The following is an 18,705-nucleotide window of genomic DNA, read 5'->3' as shown; positions in this document are numbered from 1 at the left end:
GTGGCTGCACCAGCTTGCATTCCCACCAACAGTGTAAGAGGGCTCCCCTTTCTCCACATCCTCACCAACATTTGTTGTTTCCTGTCTTGTTAATTTTAGAGCAGTGGTTCTTGATCTATTCGGAGTTGTAGGGCTATGGGAGAATTGCTGAAAGTCCCTGATGGAGAGAAAATTCAAGTGAAGCAACATTTGCATTTGACTTATAAGGTACATCATGTTATTCAGTAATAACTTTATGCTTTGTGACAAATAAAAATCATTCCAAAGAGCAAGAATTTATTTCATGGGGCACCTGGGTGGCTCAGTCGTTAAACGTCTGCCTTTAGCTCAGATCATGATCCCAGGGTCCTGAGATTAAGCCCCACTTCAGGCTTCCTGCACCATGGGAAGCCTGCTTCTCCCTCTCCCACTCCCCCTGCTTGTGTTCCCTCTCTCGCTGTGTCTCTCTCTGTCAAATAAATAAAATCTTTAAAAAAAAAATTATTTCATAAGCTACTTGTTCCTTGCTAGAGCTGTTTCTCATAGTTGGCTGGCTGTGTTCATTTATAGTTTCCAATGTGTCTCTAAACCTGTCTTTGTATTTTGTTACTGAACTCTTACCCCATTTTTGAAACTGAAATATCAAATGTGTAGTTTTATATTTCTATGAACATGTTGAAGATCCAAAGGCCCTGTAACCAGGCTTACAAGGATCAGGTATGCAAGCAATAATAGCAATCTTGGATTGAATGGTTACCGTGTACCAGCCAGAGTACAAAGCAGTGTCTCACTTAATTCTCCAACAGCTTTATGATGTGGTTATTAATCCCATTCATTGATGAGTGAACTGAGGCCTAGAAAGAGTCAATGATTTGCTTAAGTATTCATTGAGCACCTCCTGACCGTCTGATACTATAGAGGAAGATGCAAATGAAACAAAACAGGGACTCAGTAAGCTTTTAAAACTAAAAGTTTCTTTTTAATTTTTAGAATTCCAGTATAATTAACATACAGTGTTATGTTAGTTTCAGGGGATTCAACAATTCTATACATCACCCAGTGCTCATCACAGTAAGTGTACTCTTGATCCTCTTCACGTGTTTCACTCATCCCCCTACCCACCTTCCCTCTGGCATAAAAATTAAGTTGTTTTTTTTTTTAATAATTGTATTTTCAAAATGTCTATGTTTGAAATTATGAAATGTAGCTTCCAGCCTTGTAGTTTAATGATACCCCAAACTAATGATATGGAGAGTTGACTTCTTGGAAAACTCTACAGATGTTCATTTAAGAAATGTTGTCCTGTTGGGGTGCCTGGGTGGCTCAGTCGTTAAGCGTCTGCCTTTGGCTCAGGTCATGATCCCAGGGTCCTGGGATCGAGCCCCGCATTGGGCTCCCTGCTCAGCAGGAAGCCTGCTTCTCCCTCTCCCTCTCCCTCTGCTTGTGTCCCCTCTCTCGCTGTGTCTGTCTCTGTCAAATAAATAAGTAAATAAAATCTTTAAAAAAAAAGAAATGTTGTCCTATCACAGGCTCTGTTAATAGTGGCAGCCAAGCAAACAGACATACCCCAGATATTTTAAATCAAAACAAAACCAAATCTCAGACTTAATGCAAGACAATTTTTATGAACCAAAATTCATCTCCCTTGTCCGTACATACATGAAATAATTGATAAAGCTTAATGGTAACCTTGAGGGTACTTCCAATAGATGTGATATTGCTACCTCCTTATTTATAACTGTGAACAGCTGTGTACTTTCAAAATAACAAATTTTTTTTAAAGACAACAAAACAATAGAAGGGAAAGGAAAAATATGCTTGGAGAGTTTATTTTTATGCTTACTCTTTTGAAATGATTTTATATAAAGGCAATTTATATCCTCTCCCATTATTCTTTTACATTGAAATATTTTAAGGCTTTTAAGGCTTATCACTAATATCCACAACTTTGTCATAAAGGACAAAGCCTTTAGAGTATTAATGCTTTGAAGTAATGTTTTTCCTTTTGTAAATTAAAATTTTAAAAAACTGAAGCATAAAAATGTTAGGTGTCTCCACGAAACAATGATGCTATCAACACCACACTTCCACCTACAAAGGTAGAAAAAGCAGCGTGATTTTTTAATCTAAAGATACTTTCTGCATCACAGCCACTATTTTCTTTCCTACCCCAGCTCTTCACACTCCCCACTTTCCCGGAAATTCCGGAAGTATTTGAAGTTCATTAATTTCCTTTCTTTCCTTTCTCTTTGACCTCTGCATTCATCCATCTACTTGCCAAACATTTATTCTAAAGTAGCGGATGGTAGGCAGGTGCTAGAGATGTAAAGATAAAATCATATTCCTGTTCTCAAGGTACTTAAAGTCTAAAAGGAAAGACAGATTTGGAAACTCTTGCAATGTGCCCTGGTAAATACCACTGGAGTTCTAGAAAGAGCCACCGACCAGTCTGAGGGATTACCCTGGTCCTAGTAAGAAAGCCAAATGTAGTGCACGTGACTCAAGTGCAGGCATATGTTTGGAGACGTGGTAGAGATTGAAAATGGAAAAACATGCAGAGACCAGCTCATGTATACCTTGTTTTATGCCACAATTGGGAATTCAGACTTTATCATGACTCACATTAACAAGGCATAAGAATTGAAGTAGCTTTAGCAAGAGAGTGACATAATAATATATGCAATTTAGAAAGATCCCACTGGAAGCTATGTGGGGGGTGGAATGGACCACATTGATAGGAAAGATGGCGGCTAGTAGTTGGGAGTGTGGAGAGGTCCCAAGCAGCTGTAGTAAGGAGGTAACAGGATGTACACAGAAGGGGTTAATTGTAGCAGAATCTCCAGGATTCGTAGATTGAAGTTATGTGGGGAGTGAGTGAGATAGAGATAATTCTCACATGCTGGCTTGAGTTACCAGGTGGATGGTGGTGGTGTTAATCAGGATTGGGAATCGATTCTTTTTTAATATGTTGTGTTTTTGGTGCCACTGAAACATCTGACTAGAACTGTGTAAAAACCAATTAGATGTGAATCTAGGGCTCAGGAGAGAACTCTGGGCTGTGGATAATAGAATGATGCAAGAGCCATATAGATGGCATGTAAGTGGTGTGGTGATTGAAACAATGTGTATGAATGAGGTTATCAGTGGCTAATTAAAAATGAAAACAACAAAGGGGGTGCACCTGGGTGGCTAAGTCAGTTAAGTGTCTGCCTTCAGCGCAGGTCATGATCCCAGGGTCCTGGGATTGAGTCCCGCATTGGGCTCCCTGCTCAGCGGAGAGCCTGCTTCTCCCTCTGCCCCTCCCCCCACTTGTGCTCTCTCTCTTAAATAAATAAATAAAATCTTAAAAAAAAAAAAAGAAGAGAAAAGAAAAGAAAAAAGAACAACAAAGGGCCTAGAGTGGCACCTAAGTTAAGTATTGCCTTTCTAGGGGCCAAATTGAGGAACTTCTAGGCCATAGGATGCCTTTGTGTGAATTAGAAAACACTTTACCTCCGTCATCCATAGTGTCCTCATCTACTGACACATTTATGAGGTCTACAATGCATACGGTGCCCTGTGGAGCTGAGCAGTAAAATATCAGTTCTGAGGATTAAGAAGCCATCACCAAGCAGATAGGAAAACATCAAGTGGTACATAGAAACTATAAGAACAGAGTTCCTCAAGGCAGAAGAATGGTCAACACTCCTCACCCATGGTGACTCAGGAGTCAGGGAAATGGGGTCTGAAAGTTGTCATCAAATTGCCGGTTGATCTTAGGGGGAGCAGTTTCAGACAAGAGCTCAGCTCTGGGTTTCTCCCTTCCCGAATTTGGGATGTTCTCCTTCTCCTGCCACTTGCAGGTGCTTTGACCCCAGCCACTGTTCTGCTTCTGCTCTCATTACCATTTGACTCTCTACACATCATCTTCCTGTCTTACTTTTGCTTTAGGAGCTTTCTCTCCTATTTTGGATCTTGATACATTTTGTTGTCCCCTCATCCCTTTGGTCTCCACCTGACCCAGCACCCCCAGTTTCCCGTTAGGGCTTTAAAAAACATATCAGTTTCAGGCACAATTCTTAGAGACATCGATGGCCCTTCAGATATACCTGTGAGCATACATTTATATTTGAATACAGATACCTTCTGAACAAGGGATAAAAGGGAGAGTGAGGTCTTCCTAATATTTACTATCATCTTTTTGGATAAGGAAAATTTTATCAGCCCCATTTTAGACAATCATGCCAAATCAGCTGGCCCCTTTTAACTCAAATGAGATTTCTGCCTTCTTCATCTAATGTAGGAGTGAAAGGTATAAAGAGAGGTCAAGAAGTAGACTCATCGAGAAAAGAACTTCACTTTTAATGTCTATTACAGTGAGATTTGTGATAAGATAAATTGGTGAGTCATAAGTTACATGTATAATGCTGTCATTCATCTTCTTAATTGTGAATGCTGACTTTGATATATCTAGGTCAAACTAGAGCTCACTAGTTCACTGGAACAGCACTGTCCAATACAGTAGCCACATCTGGATATTTAAAATTAAAATTTAATTATTTTAAATTACACTAAAATAAAATTCCATTCCTGAGCCACACCAGTACATTTAGCTTTAGTGGCTACCATATTGGACAGCACAGGTATAGAACATTTCCCTATCATAGAAAATTCTGTTGGGACAGCACTACTCCAAAATAGTGTTGATTATTCCTGTTGTTTCTCCATTGTTGATGATGACTTTGAGGAAATAAGTTAGTCTCTCAGCAGTAATACACAAATTATATTATACTACATAGAGGATTTTTTTTGCTTTTTTTTAAAGATTTTATTTATTTATTAGAGAGAGAGAGAGCTCAAGCAGGGAGAGGGAGAAGCAGGCTCCCTGGCTGAGCAGGGAGCCCCACGTGGGGCTCAGTCCCAGGACCCTGGGATCATGATCTGAGCCGAAGGCAGATGCTTAACAGACTGAGCCACCCAGGTGCCCCTTTTTGCTTGTTTTTTATTTGATATAATAATTTAAGAAAAAAAGGGAACATTTCCAATCAGCATCTATAAGTGTTCTAAATATTTTATGCTCACTATCTTAACTAATCTCCACTAATCCTATGTTATCATTGCCATTTTACAAATGAGGAAAATAAGGTTAAGATAGGGCAAGTGGTAGAATCAAAATCCAAAGTCACATCTATCTGGTCCAAAGTCTGCTATTTGATGGCTTCCAGAAATCCCCATACAGTGGTTACATTTTCATTTCTCCAAGTAAAATACGGATGTGCACTGGGGTGTACTCAAAAGATAATGGCAGAACCTTCTAGACCCTTCAAGGAACTATTTGTATTATCAAATGAATATTTATTTAGCTGATGAACATGTTGGTAGTCAGGTACTCACACTCTTTTAAGAACTCACTGAGAGATTCATTCATTTTCTTAGCATCAAAAAACAAGTTCTGGCATTCAAGTAACATTCTAGTTAAACAATAGTCTCAAATCCATTCTATCTACATCTTCATGGAAAGTCTGAGAAACAACAAAGAAATAAATCTCAGTAATATTTTTCCAGAAGATGGAGCTCTTTTGATGGAGCTCTTTTGGTTAAATTGCCCATTCGGCCCTGAAAATTCATGGACACAAGGTAGTACAAGTGATTCTGTAATTCATTTTACAGATGATTTCTGAAGAAAGAACTGATACTTGATACTTAGTATTCTACAGAGAAGAGAAGCACTTTATAAAATTTAATTTTGCTAAAGTTTTGGCTTAAAGCTGCCGTCTTTGCTTTTTGTGACATTCTAACAAGCAAGGAATCTCCTCCTTAAACCACAGAAAAATAAATGAAAATATAGTAAGTCTCCCATCATCATGTAATTGTTTTTCCTTTATCATTTTTGCAGGAAAGCAATTCATTCTGCACATCTGCCCTCCTTTGCAGAGAATTAATAGAGAAGTTTCCTTGGTCCTTAGGTTCCCACTGGAGAATCCCCCAAGAGCAAATCTCCCAGTGTAAATCTTAGTTAGTGGGAGGGGTCTACGTACTTCTACTTGGACCCCAAGAAAATCTTGAAAGTCATGGCAGTTGTATGGCCGTTCGTCTCTGAGGTTACTGAAGACTTTCTATTTCCCACAATCCTGTTTGGTCTGCATGAAAACTGTGTGTGTGTTAGTGCAGGAATGAAGGCTGTACACAGGTGGGGACTTGATCGCCACCAGCACCTTACAACCAGCAGAAGACTTTGAGTTAGACAGACAGTATGGCAGAGGTGAAATGTAATCTTTCAAAAGGATCTGGAGTACTACGACCTAACCTGATTTTGTAATCGGTAACTTGACAAATACCACAGTCGACTTACAGCAACTTGTTTCTTGGGCATAGCAGCAAATGAGAAACAGATCTGTGTCTTCAAAAGAACTGTATTTCTTCTCCATATAAATACAGATCATTAGCTTTTTTTCTCAAGGGCCTGCACTAAGCCAGGATTAGGCTGGCACTGGAAAGACAATGGAGACGTGGGCCCTGCATTTGTTGACCTGATATTCTCATGGGATGGCTGGCAAAAGTACATACAAGACAACAGAATTAAAAATGTCATACATTTGGGGCGCCTGGGTGGCTCAGTTGGTTAAGCGACTGCCTTCGGCTCAGGTCATGATCCTGGAGTCCTGGGATCGAGTCCTACATCGGGCTCCCTGCTCAGCAGGGAGTCTGCTTCTCCCTCTGACCCTCTTACCTCTCGTGCTATCTCTCATTCTCTCTCACTCAAATAAAAAAAAAAAAAATGTCATACATTTTACGAAGGAAATTAGCCTGACAAAGACTCATTTACTCTATGTAAGGCGTTCAGGAGGGCTTCTCTGGGTATGTGGCATTTAATCTGATGCCCGATGGATGCAGCAGGAACTTACCTTGTGAAATGTGTTCCCCACAGAGGGAGCAGCCTATACAAAGGCCCTGAAATTATGTACCTACACAGCTGCCGCAGGCTTGGACAAGGCCTTTTTTTCTTGACAGAATCATCTGATGATTCCTCTGTAATATTATAAGTATTATATTGTTGCCGTCATGGAGACATTTGAGGCTTTCCATGGCGAATTATTGTTATATGCCAGTGAAACCTCCCGTTTGGAAGTTTTCATTCATTCCTTTCAGTCTTGGAACATCACCCCATGTACCTGTGATTGGGCATGTAGCAGAAGTTCACACATTTTACTGTGTTCGGGAAATGTTGTTCATCAGGCCTCTACCACACCTGAATCATTACAGAGATTTTTGGGGGCTGTAGAAAGATCTGCCAAACAGGAGTAAAATGTTTATTTTCTCTGGTCTCAGCAAAGAACAGACCTGGCAATTTTCAGTATAGCAATGTGTTATACAAACCTTTGCTCTCCTGCTCTGTCTGTTCTGCTAATCTGAAAGCACACAATTTCCATTTCGTAGTGTTTGTTGAATGATTAAATGAGAAAAGGGAGGGAAGGAAGGGAGAAAGGAAGGAGGAAGGAAAGAAGGAGGGGGAGAGAGAGAGAGAAAGAAAAGAAAAGGAAGGAAGGAAGGAAGAGAAAAAGAAAGAAAGAAAGACCTATGTGATGTTTAAGTGCTGGCTGTTTTGTTAAGTATGTAGCAAAAGAACAGTCAGTGCAGGGCAGACTCTGAAGAAACAGAGACCAGTGAAATGGAGAAAAAGCTGCATATGATTCTCTAAATATGAATGAGATCATGGTACTAGCCAAACTCAAAGAATCTCACATAAAGGGAAGAACAAAAGTATCCTTAGAACTTGGAAGGACCTCAGAGACCAGTGAAATTCTCAGAAGCCTCAATCTCTAGGAAATAGCTACTATGTCCTATAGCTGAGCAGCAAAGGAAGGTACAAGCAGGGAGTTCATGGTCTGGAAATTACTGATTCTTACTCTCACTTGTCTTTAAAGAAGACTGTATTTTATTTTTTCTGACTTGTGGCTACCAGCTGCCCATTATGAAAAGCTTTTTTTTTAAATCAATTTCTTCTGCCTTGATGAGAGCCTAGAGACTGTGTCTTAATGATAGCATTTCCCAGAAGTAGAAGCATGACAAAGCTGCCGTTTCTTAAATGGTACTTCCCTCAAATACACTCTCCAATACTTGGGTTCCATGAGAGCACATCCTTATCCAGTGAGAATGGTCTGGGGCCACCTGTTTGTCTGACTTGTTTCTGAAGAAGTGGGCGAATCACCAAAAGATCTGGCAGTTCTCATCTTTGTGTACAATGGGACATAGCACTTATCTTTCATCAGGTTTTGAGTCTTGGATGACAGTGACATTTGTAGCCTACTTGAACTCTCTCAGATTTTTGCAATGTTCCTACAAGGTTCAGGACTCAGAACAGTGGGTGTATTTGCTTAAAGTGATGCCCAGATTTACCTAACACAGATTCTTGCCTCATCAGATTTAAGACTGATTGGGAAACTGTGCTGAATTTCCTAGACGTTGGTTTGTATTCAGCTTGGCTCTAGGACGAAGACCCTGACGGCTGCACCCCGGGCATCTGTGGGGCGTGCATCTTTCACACAAAGCTCATCTTGGGATGCCACAGATAAAATAATGTTTGAGGGGCGCCTGGGTGGGTCAGACAGTTAAGCGTCTGCGTTCGGCTCAGGTCATGATCCCAGGGCCTGGGATTGAGTCCCGCATCGGGCTCCCTGCTAGGCGGGGAGCCTGCTTCTCTCCCTCTGCCTCTGCCTCTCTCTCTGACTTTCATGAATAAAAAAAAAAAAAAAAATGTTTGACTCTGCTTCAGTGCCTTTGACCCCCTTACAGGCAATCAAAAATATTTATTGACCCCTCACTAAATGGAGGGCACAGTGGGATTCAACTCTCTTTGTTTCCACCTCTAATTGGGGGATTAAGATACACATACATTTTAGGAAGGGAAAGAACAGTGAAAGTGCTATTAAGTAAGCGTAAAAGAAGACCATCACATGAAATGACAGGCAATCCATCAGCACAGGCCAGAGGACTGACATGAAGTGTGGCTGAGGTGGAATTGGCAGAGGAAGGAGACAGGCCTGGATCCCAGAAGAGCCCAGGCAGGTATCACGGATAAAGCAGGATTTGATTTGGGCCTTGGTTAGGCCAGTGGTTCCCACCTTCCCTGGACAGGAGGGCCATCTGGGGAGGTTTTAAAGAATGCCAAAAAATGCCTGGCCAGGCAGAAAAGAGGTGTGGGGTTGCCATGAGAAGCAAAAGAAGTTAAAAGAAACAAAGCTTGTTTGGTCACAGTAAAAAGTTAGTGTAGGAGCAGGAAAAAGAGAGAAGGCAGAAAAGTCAGATTTCACCAGATTTTTAAATAGCCTTGTGTGCCAGGCCAAGGAGTTTTGGAAACCTATTTGGTTCAGGGTAGTGGGGTATATTTAGCCATAACACCTGATTTTTACAGCTGGAGAAGGACATTAGAATTCCTCCGTATCACATAATTCCTCACTTCTCACTTCCACCCCCTTCTTGGAAGCCTACATCTGACAGAAACTAAGTCTAGACACATGCTGTCCCTTCACCAGTTCCTCATTCTCTGATACAGGATTCTTACTGCTACTAGGGGCGGCGTGTGGTGATTCATACCCAAGGACTGCCGCTTGTGTAGAAGAACTCCCTTGAGTAATAGCCAGAAGGGGGAGCCACTGAGGCAGCAAAGCTGGGGTCTCCACAGGGTAGGTATCATGGATAAAGCTCTCATCCTTTTGCCTAGGATGAGGGGACTCTGTGCTGGTACATCCTGAATTACACAGATGCTTTCACCATGGCTTCGATCCCCTTGCTACCTTGGTTTTGCTGTCTCTCTGCCTCTTTCTCTTTTTACTTGTTTGAAGGGTAGACAGACCTGAGAAAAGTTTCAATCCTATTACTGCAAACATTGGGCTGAGAGAGGTTGTTTGGTTGGATGGAAGGAAGGAAGGATGGACAGGTAATTTTTCTGAAGTCCACCTGACTAGAAGGAAATGGTTTAGAGCTTAGAGCTGCCATTTCTTATGATCCTTTGCAGATAAAATTCTGTCAGATCTCAAAGGAGGTAAATTTCACACCACTGCATTGAATTTAGAACTGGAACACAGCATATTAACCACAAGACTCTGCTTATTCACATAATAACTTACAAAGACTATTTCAAGTAAGTTTGTGTTTTAGCATCAGATGTATTTCCTCCCTACTGAACTAGGAGCTTAGCATTTCCTGGCTGAACAAGAGCTTTGAGCAGTAACACAACCAGTATGGGGTTGGGGGGGGCCGGGGGACAAACAAACCACCACAGTTTGAAAGCAGCTGAAATCCTCTTCCTGTGCTTCTTCCTCTGAATTGAAGTTTGAAGACTCTAGGCACTTCTGGTGAACTCAACAGAATGCTTGGTTTCTGCCATCTGTTCACACTCATCTCCTCATTACCGAGCAACTACAGACCAGACAAGGCAGTCTTTTGCCCAAATTTCAGTAATGCAGGGACTTGAGCCTGCCACTCAGTCCATTGAAATAGGAGAAATAGGCCAAGAGTCAAAGCATTTTCTTCTAGTTTTTCTGTGTACCCTTTCTTGACAGGATGTGGCATGTGGCTAGACAAGTTTCACACTCATTTTCTTGTCCGTTCTTCATTTACACTTCTATCAGATTTTACCAAAAGGTTTATTATGGTTAGTTGCATAAGAAGAAATGCAATTGTCTGATATCCAGCTATGAGGAAGTATTTATTGAGAACTCTGGTCTGGAGCTAAGTGCGCAAAAGAAGGAAGACAAAAGAGGTGTTTTTGGCCAGTGTCGCTCTGGAAACAAAATTATAAACATGAGCCAATTAGAGAATAAATACTACAAAAATGAGAGGTACTTATAACAGCTGCAGTCCACATTTTGAAAAGGAAATGATCGCGTACACTGGCATGTTTATCTTAAACATGAGATTGGACTAATGAGGGGAACTTAATTTCCGAGTAGTGGGAGGAACAGGAATGAAATCACAGGAGAATGTTCCAGTGGCAAATGCAAGAAACTAATAGGACCTAATGTGGGAAAAACAATCTTGCTCTAGGTGGATTAGTCTGGAGAAGATACATAGAATACCCTGCGAGGGAAAACAAGGTTAGCTGGAAGACAAGTGAGAGGGCTGTAGCAAAAATTCAACCAGGAGGTAATTTGGGCCTGAGCTAAGGCCAAAGCCCTGCACAGGGAAAAAAGGAGATAATCCAAGAGGAATTTCACTGGAAGAGTCCAAAGATCATGTTTCTAATTAAAAAGGAACATTGGAGGGACGCCTGGGTGGCTCAGTCCTTAAACGTCTGCCTTTGGCTCAGGTCATGATCCCAGGGTCCTGGGATCGAGTCCCACATCGGGCTCCCTGCTCCGCAGGAAGCCAGCTTCTCCCCCTCCCTCTGTGCCTGCTTGGGTTCCTTCTCTTGCTGTGTCTCTGTCAAATAAATAAATAAAATCTTAAAAAAAAAAAAAAGGAAGATTAGAGACCATATAGTTCAATAAATGACAAGATGTTTTCCTCTGGAATCAGTGCTTTCTGCAAAAGTTTTTGCCTTTAGAACTGCTTTTGACTTTACAAATGTATGCCTGTAAAGTCTTCTCTCACTACCTTTTTCTTTTTCTTTTTTTGATAGATGGATTAGGTCAATCATCAATGTATTGATTTTAAGATCAGACGAGCTTGCGGGGCTCCAGCTCATCTGGAAATGAACTTTGTGCAGTTCAGACAGTGATGCCTTCCTTTAGAACAAATAGCTCTTAATGGTTCACGAAGGCCATTTGGGTCAGTGATGGGAGTGGTGATTTCTCCACCTCAGTGCTGCTGAGTTCCAGTCAGTCCTACGGGTAGAAAACCGAAGTTAGGTCTCTGGACAGGCTGGGTCGAAGTGAATAGTGAATTTACTCTTCCAGTGAAATAGCCTCCTTGCCACTAGTTAAAAAGTGTATTAAGTCTTTTCTGCTCCAAGGAAGGACACACACACACACACACACACACACATATATACACACACACGTAAGCGAAAGAACAATGAGCTCAAAATCAAATGAACTGATTTCAATCTCAGCCCTACCCCCACCACACTCATTCGTGGACACTCATTGTGTGACCTTGATAAGCCACTTAATTTCTTCTTATTTCTTATACTTCTCTTGCCTCAGCTCATCAGCATCGTAACAATTGTTACTGTGGGTGAGGCAGCTGATCAGTATTTCTGTAAGATGGACAAGGAGACAGAAACTCGAAGAGCTGTCCAAAGTCAGGCATTTATCAGTATATCCCAGGACTGATTTCTGAGTCTCAACTGTGCCACCTCATGCCAGGTGTGCCTATGGTCAGGTAGAGCTTATGGTCATGGCTGGTCAGCTCTGCAGTTGGCAATGGTTTGGCCTTATTAATTATACAAATAAAAAATGGTAGAGTCTGGAGGCATCAGCTGTGGCAGTAAGAATGGCTGGGTCTTCCACAGCTACTTGGACTTTTTACTAAATGTTCATTTTGATACTAAATTGTCAGAGGATTGTGCTGGCTAGCCCAGATTTGATTTTTTGGCATTTTACCCTTATAAAAGTGTGCCATTTGGACAGGTGGGGAAAGTGATTTACTACTTTCCGCTCTGTATTGTTTACATATATAGCCATATATAAATTTTCGTGTACCAGACTGCTCTTCATGGGGCTAATCTTTCATTTGGATTTGGTTGAGTCACATTCTTCTTATTGATATTTTTAAATAACCCAGGCAAAAGTTAGATAAGCTCCTCCTAGCCTCTTTTAAGACTTTTACAAAGCGCTTTACCTTTACAAAGTTCATGCACATCATTGTGTTTGACTGACAACAACTCTGTCATGTCAGTGTGCAATAGCATGGTTAAATATCTCTCCAAGTTGAGAGAACTGTATCAGAGGAGATAAGTGACACGTCTAATATGAGGCTGGCCCTGGTTCCCTGGCTATTGTACGGGCCGTGCCATCACAAGGGACCCCTAGCTGTAATGGCGACTCACCTGAGGCTCAACTCCTTTGCAGCTTCCCTAATCATAGCTTTAGGAAGTTATATGGGAAAAGATGGTGCTGTGTGAGCATTATATGCTGAATTTTGTCCCTCCAAAATCCGTATGTTGAAGTCCAAACCCAGTGCCTCAGAATCTGACTATATTTGGAAATAGGGTTATTGCAAATGAAATTAGTTAAGAGGAGGGTCATACTGAAGAAGGGTGGGCCCATAATCCAATATGACTGGTATCCTTAAAAGGAGAGGGAAATTTGGGGGTGCCTCAGCGGCTCAGTTGGTTAAGCGTCTGACTCTCGGTTTCAGCTCAGGTCATGGTCTCGGGGTCGTGGGATTGAGCCCTGTGTCAGGCTCACACTCAGTACAGAGTCTGCTCGAGATTCTCGCTCTCCCTCACCTTCTCTCTCCCCCCTCCCCCTCCCCCCATATGCTCTCTCTCTCTCGCAAATAAATAAATAAATCTTTAAAAAAAGAGAGAGAGAGGGAAATTTGGACACAGAGACAAACATACAAGGAGAAAACCATGTGAAGATCGGAGCTATGCTGTCTCCAGCCAAAGCTCTACGAGAACCTAGGAGAGAGGCCTGGAACGGACCCTCCCCCAGCATCTTGAGGGGGAGCATGGCCTTGCCAACACCTTGATTTTGAACTTGTGGCCTCCAGAACTGTGAGACAATAAATTTCTGTTGTGCTAAGCCACCCAGTCTGCAGTACTTTGTTAACAGCGGCCCTAGGAAACGAATACAGTGAGCAATGGAACAAAGAATGCAACAAGATAGTATAAACCAGAGTATGGAATAGAGTGAACTTAAGCTCTTTCCCTGAACATCAGCATTGATCAAGATCGTTCAGAAAGTAAATCTTTGGATAGAATCAAATGCTTTGAAACACTAAAGAAACTGTTGTCCCGATAGACCCTAATTTGCTTCATGGATTAACAGACTTTCAGGTTTGGAAGGAATAATAAGGTCACCTAGCTCAGCCATCCATTGGATAATTACGGATCTTCAGCAGTGTACCAGCAAAGTGGTTTTTCAGCCTCTGCTTGGATACATCTGCTAACTCCTGAGGCAAACCACTCTACCTTTAGCAGCTCTGATGATTAAAATATGATTTCTTATATTAAACTGAACTGTACCTATCCACGGCTTTCAACCATTTATTATCATTTAGTTTCTTAAAATAAGAAAGCACAGATTTAATTCTTTTTTTGTGTCAGTCCTTTCCATGTTTGAAAACTATCATGTCCTCCTCCCCAGGTCATTTGTTCCCTAAACTCGCCCTTAAGTTCTTTCAACTACTGCACATATGACATAGTTTTTAGTGTTTTAACCTTTATGTTCAGCTTCATGAAATGTGTTCCAGTTTATCGTATTGTTTTTAGAGTGGAACATCTAAACCCTGGTTATAATCAAAATAGTGCAGATTAGAATTAAATACACTATTATTCTAGATGATGTTTTGTTTTGTTTTAGAGAGGGGGGTGGGGCAGAGGGAGAGAGAGAGAGAGAGGGAGAATCTGAGGCAGGCTCCATGAGCCTGACGCGGTGCTCAATCTCATAATCTTGAGATCGTGACCTGAGCCAAAATCAGGACTCCAGTGCTTAACTGACTGAGCCATCGAGGCGCCCCCCACATGCTGTTCTTAAATAAATGCAACCTAAGATTACATTAATTGGGGTTGGATCATCACAGTGTTCAGTAATATTGCACTGATTAACTAAAATTCCTTAATCACTTTTCCCACTACATAAGCTGCATAATGATAAGCTCTGGCTTGATCATCAAGTACCATAAGTGGCCTGGCAGAATATAGGAATTGACATGTTATCGAATAAATGAATGAATGAATGAATGAATGATAGATAAATAGATAGATAGATATACTAATACTAAACCATGCATTCCCCTGAACTTGCCCAGTTTTTTTTTTTTAATTCAAAGGAGAGAAACTTACTGATTGTACTTTGTTTTGTTAAATTCAGGCAGAGAATAAATACCTTCTAGCCAGTCAAGAATCCTACCATTCATCACATATCATCCAAACAGCAAAGATCTTCCTTCTGTTTACAAGTCGTTTCTTCAGCACACTGCACACATGCAATAGCATTGAGAAAAAATAGCCATTTAAATACTTGGCTTATATTTGTTCTTCAGCTAAGACTTGCTTTATATTCCAGAAAAGTATTTAAACCCTCTGCTGTCTCCAGCTATAAAATGGTGCTAATATAATATGGAGTGTATGTGTATGAATTTAGTAGATTATGTATGCGTGTGCGTATGCATATTTATAGATGACGACATATCAGGATTTTGACACTAATAAAAAAGGCTGTGTTGAGTCCTTTGTTAGTAGTTATAATTATAACGTGGTGACTTACAAGATCAGTTTTGTGCCTATATGTATATAACAAGCCAAAACTATAACTTTATGTAAAGGAAGAAAGAGTGTGAGCTGCATTCTATTTCCATTTTCCCAATGAATTATTCAATCTTCTAAAATAATTGAGTCGATCCCTTGTGCTCGATTTTCTATATATTAAATGAAGAAAATTCTTTTCCTTGACCCTCTGGGATATTAAAGGGCTGATGGGATATATTCATAAAGCACTATATGAATTAGAGGAAAACTAACTCTGACAGCATCTTGATAGAGACACAAATCCTCTATCTACAGGAAAAATCCATGTTTCAGATTCTTTTTTAAATAAGTAGTTTTTCACAAGAAATATTGTGAATAGCTTGAATTGTCTACTTGACATGCTTTGACTGTCTTAGTTGCCTTGTTATCAAATTAATTTAATTATAGTCCTCTTAATAAGGAAATGTTTTGTGTTAGCTTTTTCTTTTCTAAATGAAACATGAATAAATCTTTAGTTTTCCATCTAAATGCCAATCAGAAATTGTAAAACAAAACATAAAAACAGATGCTCCCGAGGTTTATTTTAGTGGCATAAAATGAAACCACATTAATCAACTAAGAGTACAGCGCATAAATGATAATGAACACCAACTCAAAGGGTTTCCATTTTGTCTTTGTTGGATGAGCTAGTAAACTTTACTGGGGAAAGATGCCAGCATGATTTTTTTTTTTTTTTCTTTAATCTAATGGAGAAGTCAAACTTTGCGTTGGGGTATGACATTCTCTATAAATCACTCAAAGGACATAGAAATGAAGAGCGATTCATATATAGCTCTTTGGTAGCCCAGTACTACAGCATATTGCTTAAATGGTTGTCTATTTTGGAATAATGGGGGACTCCCTAGCCCAAACTATTTAACATTTTGCTCATGGCCATATGTTATTTTCAGGTAAATCCAGTTGCAAATATTCTATTATTTCTGCAAGTATATCCTTATTTTATGAACCAGAATGCAGATCAGACATATTTTTCACTTAATAGTTTGACATTTTTTTCCATATTTTTAATGATGCCTAAAAATAACCTCATAGTATTTCATTATATGGCTAAGCTAACTCCTTGATTTTCCTCTTGTCAGATATTTGTTTTCAGTTTTTTCTCCTATTAGAAGCAATGCAATGATGAACAAGGACAAAATTCTATTAAAGAAAATAGAAAATTATACAGCATGGGACCAGCCTTGTCAGGCCTTGGGAAATAGAACAGCATAAAAAGCCTGAGTGATATTTTTGGAAGCCTTGGAGCTATGATAATGAAAACAAAGTGGGCACCAGGAAGGGAGGGAAAATGTCAAGGATATAATTTACCGGCCACTACAGTCCTTCCCAAATCATCCTTCTATTTGTTGGAAAGGTGACCCTGGCTCTAGGAGAACTCTGAGGACCAATCAACAAGACTTCACTTGACCTGAGTAGAAAATATATACATATCTGTGGTTGATGTTTGTAATAGTAATATTTGGCTAACCACTTTTTAAAAAATAGTAGCTAGAAATTCCCACAGTATGTTTAGAAAAATTTTATTCCATTTCTTGAATATATATTCAAGATACAATAAAAATATATGAATCTGAACCAGAAACAATATAAGGCAAATACTTAAAAATCTGGCTTCTACTTCTGCCTCTGCCCTAAAAACAAAACAAATGTGTTCTCTTGAGAAAAAAAAAAAAATTGCTATATCTGGTGACCCATTTCCAGTCTTTATTCTTGCTGAACTGCCTATTCCATTTACCACTGCTCACTACTACCCTTGATAGGTCCTCTTCATGATTGTGACCTCTACCCTTGGTTTCTATTTTACTTCTCTTGCTGCTCTTTCTATGACCCATTTTTCATCTTTATACTTAGGTTTACTCAGGATGCTATCTTCTCTTGTGTCGCCTTTTGCTGTCACTTGATAAAGTTATCTATTTATACTCTTTTCCATATGCACATATCCCCCAAATTTGTGTCCAGCCCTTACGTGTTTCCAGATCACCAAGAAGGAACTCAACTAAAAAAATTAGACACCTAGAAAATGCTGTAAAACAAAGATTAAGAGAAAAATCTTAAAAGTAGCTGGAAGGGGGGGGAAAGTTACATTCAGGAAAAGCACAGTAAGAACAAGGACTGACTTTTCTGCAACAATGGAAGTCAGAAGATAATGGAATGATATCTTTAAAATGTTGAAAATAAAAATCTACCAACTTAAAATTCTGTATCCAAGGTAGGTACTATTATTACCTACCTCATAGGGCTTGCGTGAGAATTACATGGGTTAATATTATAAATCACTTGGAAGAGTATCTAGACCAAAATAAACTCTAAAGAAGTGTTTGTGACATAAAATAAAAACTACATGATAATTGGGATTGCAAATTGCTGCAATCTCTTTCTTGGGGAAAAAATGCTTGAAAAAAATGGGACATCAAACATTCTAACACAGGTGGTATTTATTTTCTTCTTCATACTTTTCTCCAATCATGAACTACTAATATTATTAAACAGGACAATTCTGATGGAAGGTACACTTCATGAGAACAGGGTCTTTGTGTGGTTCACTGCATACTTCAGCACCTAGAACTGTACCTACATGTTCAATAAATTATCTCACACAATGGATATGAGAAAATCTTTTCTTGATAATAACTTATAATATTATGTTACAATTGACTAGAAAGAAAAAAAGGTTGGACAATTAAAGTTTGGATCAATTTAAGTCGTTGAAAATGATTTGCATGATGTAAGCAATTCTGCAAAGGCTTATATCTATGGTGCACGTATCATCTCTCTCATTTTCAAAAGACTTTGGAGAGAAAGTTAATAGCATCATTTGGTTCCCTTTCTCTAAAAGTCTCAGTGTTTTTTATAATTTAGATGCAGGAAAATTTTTTTTTCTTTTGGGGGATTGAAAAATTGAATGAAAAAAAAAAAAGCATTCAAGCCAGATTTAGAAACCTAGTCTGAAATGTTTAGGACCGAATCTCTTATTATGGTGCTTACTCAATTCAAATCAAGAGTTTTAGAGCTAGCGGGGTACTTAGAAATCACCATCTGTACACATGACACATGAGCAAACTGAGCTCAGTGAGGTTATAGTGCTAATTAGAAACAGAGCAGGGCTAGAACCTGGGCCTTTCATTGACATTCAAATGAATTCTTTTATTATTATTATTATTATGTTCAGTTAGCCACTGCACAGTACATCATTAGTTTTTTATGTAGGGTTCAGTGATTCGTTAGTTGGGTATAACACCCAGTGCTCATCACAACACATGCCCTCCTCAATACCCATCACCTGGTTACTCCATCCCCCCACCCCCCCAATCTCTGAAACCCTCAATTTG

This window comes from Neomonachus schauinslandi, chromosome 5 (assembly GCF_002201575.2).
Source record: "Neomonachus schauinslandi chromosome 5, ASM220157v2, whole genome shotgun sequence".
Classification (NCBI taxonomy): Eukaryota; Metazoa; Chordata; class Mammalia; order Carnivora; family Phocidae; genus Neomonachus; species Neomonachus schauinslandi.
The sequence above is the reverse complement of the archived record's forward strand: the minus strand, read 5'-3'. Positions refer to the sequence as shown.